General features: G+C 39.6%; 1 pseudogene; it reads left to right on the top strand.

Moving 5' to 3' along the window:
• The first annotated feature begins 312 nt into the window (after positions 1-312).
• On the top strand, positions 313-1,118 carry LOC148034835 (CDPK-related kinase 3 pseudogene; annotated as a pseudogene).
• Positions 1,119-6,274: the final 5,156 nt, after the last annotated feature.

Here is a 6,274-nt window from a genome sequence, read left to right as displayed (position 1 = left end):
AATCTTGTTGATCTACCGGAAATGCATAATGAAGAGATTGATCTGTTTGTGGATCTTGATGATAATGATCATGGGTAGTTGGCCCATCCAGAGGATGCGCAGGATTAGAGGGGGTGGATGTCGTATTGCTGCGCATTCGAGGTGTGTAAACCACCCAAAAATCATGTGTGTGATTTGATACTTTGTACATACTTAGTTGTTATGTTTGCTCTTTCATTCTATGCTGAAGACGGAGAAGAATAAGGAATTTTGGCAGACTGGTAACTCGAGATGCAATCTCATGGGCTACACTTATTTCAAGATATGCCAATTATGGAACTTTGCGAGGGAGGAGAGCTGTTGGATCGCATTCTCTCACGGGGCGGAAGATACTCTGAGGATGATGCAAAAGTTATTGTGGTTCAAATTTTGAACATAGTATCCTTCTGCCACTTGCAAGGTGTTGTTCGTCGGGATCTGAAGCCAGAGAATTTTCTTTTCACAACGAAGGATGAAGCTGCACCAATGAAGGCTATTGATTTCGGTCTGTCGGATTTTGTCAAGCCAGAGGAGAGACTTAATGACATCGTGGGAAGTGCCTACTATGTTGCACCTGAAGTTCTTCATCGATCATACAGCACAGAGGCTGATGTTTGGAGCATTGGAGTTATTACTTATATTCTTCTTTGTGGAAGTCGGCCTTTTTGGGCTCGCACTGAGGCGGGGATATTTCGGGCTGTGATCCGTGCTGATCCCAGTTTTGATGAGATGCCTTGCACCCCTGGCTTCGTGGAGATAATAAGATTCCTTTGGATATTTTGGTTTACAAGTTGGTGAAAGTTTATCTCCGATCGTCACCTTTGAAACGAGTAGCTTTAAAGGCTTTGTCAAGGACTCTTACAGAAGATGAGTTGGTTTATCTTCGTGCCCAGTATACCCTGCTAGAACCTAATAAGGATGGGCGTGTCACTCTTGAGAACTTCCGACAGGCTTTTCTGAGAAATGCTTTTCTGAGGCGAGCTTTTGAATTTCAAAAGGATGGTCATGTGCTGAAATGGCTCAGCCTTGGTGACGTGAGGCATGAAACCAGAGCCAAGACAACATGGGACTGGATTGATCATGGGGATAAGCTTCATTGACTATGCATCAAACTTGCGCATTATGCGCAGCGAGCTTCTTATTTGGCCAGTTTTTGCGCTTTCCTGGGAGGCGTGTTGTCTAGCTGGGGGAAGAAAAAGCAAGAAAAACAGGAGGCTCTAAAAGGAGAGAAATTTTCTATGGGAAAAAAAGATCTCATTCTAGTTTGAGACGGAGCCCATCACATCGCAGCCAGGATAAACCCGCAATTCTACATCCTCTGACAGGGTGTTTTCTCCCTCGCGCAGAGGTCACAGTGGCAATAGTAGTTTGATCGAAAGAGGAGGCTGCACAACTTTGCTGGAGTATGGAAGAATTATAAGTTGCAATTAAAGAGCGTGAGGTATCCGACAAGCTATGGAAATACAAGAAGAATGTCATACATGCTCAAGCCTTTCATCCAACTCTACGAAAGCAATCCTTCGATTCTTCAGGATCCTTCTCTGCGCTTCTTCCAGAACTACCTCGAGAAGCTTGATGCAAAAGTACTACCAGCTGCTTACTCCAAATCGAGTTCTGCTCTGCACAACGATTTAAAGCTCACAGGTTGCTAAATCACAGCAATAAGGATGGATTCAGCTCTCCTTTGGAGTTCAGTACCGCCGCTTGTGCCAATCCTTCCTTTGTTGATGGTGTTGCTTTAAAGGGAATATACAATACAGCTTCCCTCTCCCTCAGAATTTTCTTGCCCGAGTATGCTCTTCCACAGGAATATGGACACACAGGCTTATTTGGACACCGGCCCAAGGTTTTCAAGACTGTGAACTAAATATAATGCAGGGATTCAGCACAAGAGCTCACCTGAATGCACGTCATAGCAGCTATGGTGGTGCAGCTCAGGATATGGATGCACTGAGTGGCACGTAAAGAATAGGGCTTACTTCAACTCTTCAGTTTTTGCTTCATGCCAGGGAGTTTTACCCAAAAAAGCCACCTTCAAACATGGAATATGCAGAGAGTACTACAGAGAGTTTAAGTTATGTGCAGGATTCTTTCCTTGTTATGCATCCAGAGACTACAGTTTCTATGAGAGATGAGTAGATAGCTGAGATCACTCAGCAAGAGACAGAGTTTGCTATTATATGTCAGCATATTGAGACATAGGCTGTGATTTTATGGTTTCCAAAGTTATTGAGGGCTGATATCTATCAGCGATAGAGTTGAGGACTGATATATATTGGTCAAGATTTTCAGAGATTGTCGAAATATTTAGCTGATTGAATAGTGGATTCTGCAGATTTTTCTGGCACAATATTAGTGCTTTTGCTGCTCACAAATCCTCTCATCTTGCTTATTTGTATGATTGATCTTCTATCCTGAAACTAGTCAAGGTCCTTTGTGGTCGCGACTTTGCTTTCAAAAACCCTTCGACACTGTGATTGTATCTCTGATGTTTTGAGCTGTATAGGTTTGAGTGCTAAGTCAGCTACTACTATGGAGCTTATAGGATACCTATGAAATGGGCGCTAATGGACTATGGCATAGGCACTTTTTTAGCAGCAAACTGACCCAAAGTGCTACTGTCTCTGAGGTCACATGCACATTTCATTTTGATAGGTGCAATGTGCAACCTTAGTGATTTTGTGGTAAATTTCATCTTCCATATTTTAACAAATGCTACATTTTTCTTTGGATTTATCTTTATGCTACACAAGAATTAAGCTTTACGGGTTGGAATTTTGTAGATCTCTGATCTTATGTACTAGTAATAGTGAAAGTAGTAGGCATTTCTATTTTAGAATAAAACACTAGGCATCATCTCCTATTGCCATGCCTTGTGAGGGATGTGTGAATCGTAATAAGGTCAAGTTGATCATTAAGATACCCACAAATTTTTTCGTATGTCTCTTGTAATAGGTTTTAACCACAATGAAGATTATTGTGATGATGAAGGCCTTGATTGATTCCCTTTGTTAGTTGTCATTGAATGCAATAGAGAGTGTCAAAACTACTCACATTTGGAGCTTACTTAAATATTCTAGATATGTATGGAAGATGCCATGTAGATGTTCTATGCAATATGCCCTCAATTTGTATGCTTTTATTCAGATGTAACTTATTAATGTTATGCAAGGTGAAGTAGAGAAAATCTCTTTGAAGAAGCCTAAATCTCAAGGACTCACAATGAAGGTTTTGTGGATTATCTCCAAGATACAATTGGCTCTAATTAATACATGGAAAATATTCAAGAAGGTACCAAATAGTTTGTAACTTTCTTGAGACATTTGTTTTACTTGCTAAATTATCCTTGTAGCATTGGTGTTCAGGTGGATATCCAAGACATGCAAAAGCATAACTGAAGTTACTCGTGTCTCTCTTCTCCTCTCTCTTCCTCCGTTCCTCGTCTTCCTCACGCACTGCTCAACACTCTCTTCTTCTTCTTCTCTTCTCCTCTTCTCCTCTTCTCCACGTATCCACTTCTCCCTTTCTTCTCTCCTAGATCTATCTTCTCTTCTTCCTCACCTCTTCTACTCTCTCACGCACACACACACACACACACACACTCTCTCTCTCTCTCTCTCTCTCTCTCTCTCTCTCTCTCTCTCTCTCTCTCTCTCTCTCTCTCTCTCTCTCTCTCTCTCTCTCTCTCTCTCTCTCTCTCTCTCTCTCTCTCTCACAGCAATTGGCAAGGGAGGGGAAAGGGCGAGGAAAAACCAGAATATTTTCCTAAGCCTTAGGCTAGCCTTGGCTTCATATAGCTAAAGGCCATGAACCTTCAAGGGGCGTCCTCACAAATGCTATGGGGTGGCTGACTACAATGTACTTCCGCAATAGTTAGGAGGGTGCCAAAGAGGTCCATGATTGTGCGTGATAGAGAGTTGGTGATAATTTAAGAGAGGTGACATTCAATTTGATGGGGTTGGTTGTGTCATTTTGTTGGCCAATCTTTTTTTTCCTTACTTTTTCACTAAGGTTTCTTTATTTTGAATCTATTAGCATTCCCCTACCTTCACGTTTTGTATGGGATCATTACAATCTACCACATTCATATTTCAATCCTACACATGCTATCTCCAAATTGAGGACGTTAATGGATAACATGGATAAATTGGTATGAGATGATGAAGTTGATCTTAGCAAACTAGATGGATTTGTCAAAATCAATAATTAAAAACCCATTCCAATATGTTGGACCTCCCTTCCAAGAAGAGAATCCTAAACCAAAAAAAGCTTTGATCACCGACTTTAATTATCCTAACCCATTTTAAATGAAGTATAAATACTAAGAGAAACTATTTTTCTATGTTTATATGACTTGTAAATACCAAAGAGTTTATTCTTGATATTTACATATTTTGTAAATACAAAAAATATCCTAGATGTAGTTTTACCTTTCTTTACATTTATATAATTTATAAATGCTAAAAGAATATTTTTAATGTAAATTTAAACATTTTATTTTGTTGAATTACCATTAAGATATAATTTCTTTATTTATAATCCTAACCGTGTATTAAATAAACATTAATTTGCAAAGAAACATGTTGTTTTGTTGTTGCGATTGATGGTGTGTCAACCATGTTTGCGATGGTATCGGTAGCTCCCATGCTCTCCACTCTCAAGTACGGTCTTTTTGGGGCCATAGCGTAAAGAAGTCTATGGTGCTAGCTTCCAGCTTTGAATGTCTTGATCAAGGACTCTAAATAGTTTGGCAGCTCCTTGCAAGACCAAGACTTTGTAGGGAGAGGAAGGACTTGTGTCATGGGTACAAAAATAATGAAAGGTAGATGAGACCTTTGCAAGCTGAAGTGGTACTTTCCTTTGTGGTTGAAGATGATCTCCTCTTGCTCTCCTTTATCTCACTCCCTTTCTTTCTTCACTCTCTTCTCCTCTATCCTCCTCTTCTCTTTGTCTACTCCTTGCTTTCTTTGTCTCTACTTCTCCGCCATTCTCTTCTATTCTTATCTTCCTCTTCTCCTCCTCCTCTCTTTTTCTTCTTCTTCTATTCTCTTCTTCTCCACCTATCCACTTCTCCTTTTCTTCTCTTCTCCTCCTCTCTTCTCTTCTTCCACACTCCTTCTCTTCTCTTCTTCCTCACATCTTCTATTCTCCTTGTTCTCTTCTATGTGTGTGTGTGTGTGTGCGTGCGCGCACGTGCATGCGGGAGAGGGGGAGGGGAGGGAAATCAAAATATTTTCCTAAGTCTTATGCTAGTCTTTACTTTATAGCCCTTAAAGACACATCCTCACAACTCATGCTATTGGGCATTCAACAACGTACTTTTGCAATAGTTATGAGGGTTCCGAAGAGGTCAATGATTGCGCGTGAGAGAGAGTTGATGATAATTTCAAAGAGGGGGAATTCGATTTGATAGTGTTGGAAGTGTCATTCTACTAGCTAGTCTCTTTCTTATTTTCCACTGAGGTTTCTTTATTTTGAATCTGTTAGCATCCCCCTCCCTTCACATGCGGTATCGGTCCATTATAATCTATCACATCCATCTTTCGAATCCTATGTAGGCTATCTCCAAATTGAGGATGTTAATGGATAACATGAATAAATCAGTGTGAGAGCATGAAGATAATCTTAGCAAACTCGATGGATTATTCAAAATCAATATTCCAACATGTTGGAATTCCCTTCCAAGAAGAGAATCCTAAACCAAAAAAGCCTTGGATTTTAACACCCCGACTCCACCAGATTGAACTAAAAGAAAAAGGAAGGCTTTAGTCCCTATTAATTATTTAAAAGAGGAAGTTGAAATTTGAATGCTACATGGGAAATTGCGACATGGGTTAAGAAATAAGAGATAGGTTCCTATGTAGATGCATTCAAAATATGTTCCATGAATCCATGGTTGCTAAAGTGCAAAGAAGTTATAAAATATAATAGCTTATGGTAACTACTAGGAGTTCTTGGATTTTTTAGAAAAGAGAAAACATTTTTTACAATGGTACTAAGGCTCCCTTTTATAATCCTAAAATAATGCTCCCTATTTACACTCTCTTATCCAATTATTGTATTGTTTCAAAATTAATAATGGACTCATTTATGCTCTACTATCCTTCATTATAAAACATTCCCGCTTGAAAAACTTTATCCTCAAAGCTTGAATGATGGAATCAAAAGAATTACATAAAGAGCTAAGACACAAAAAACACCTTCAAAATGGAAGCATAAGATGGTAAAATATCTCCCATGAGAAAGAAAATTCACA

This window comes from Lygodium microphyllum, chromosome 6, assembly GCF_053477565.2.
Source record: "Lygodium microphyllum isolate KBCC chromosome 6, Lygodium_microphyllum_v1.1.10, whole genome shotgun sequence".
Taxonomy (NCBI): Eukaryota; Viridiplantae; Streptophyta; class Polypodiopsida; order Schizaeales; family Lygodiaceae; genus Lygodium; species Lygodium microphyllum.
This window is presented reverse-complemented; position numbering and strand designations above follow the sequence as displayed.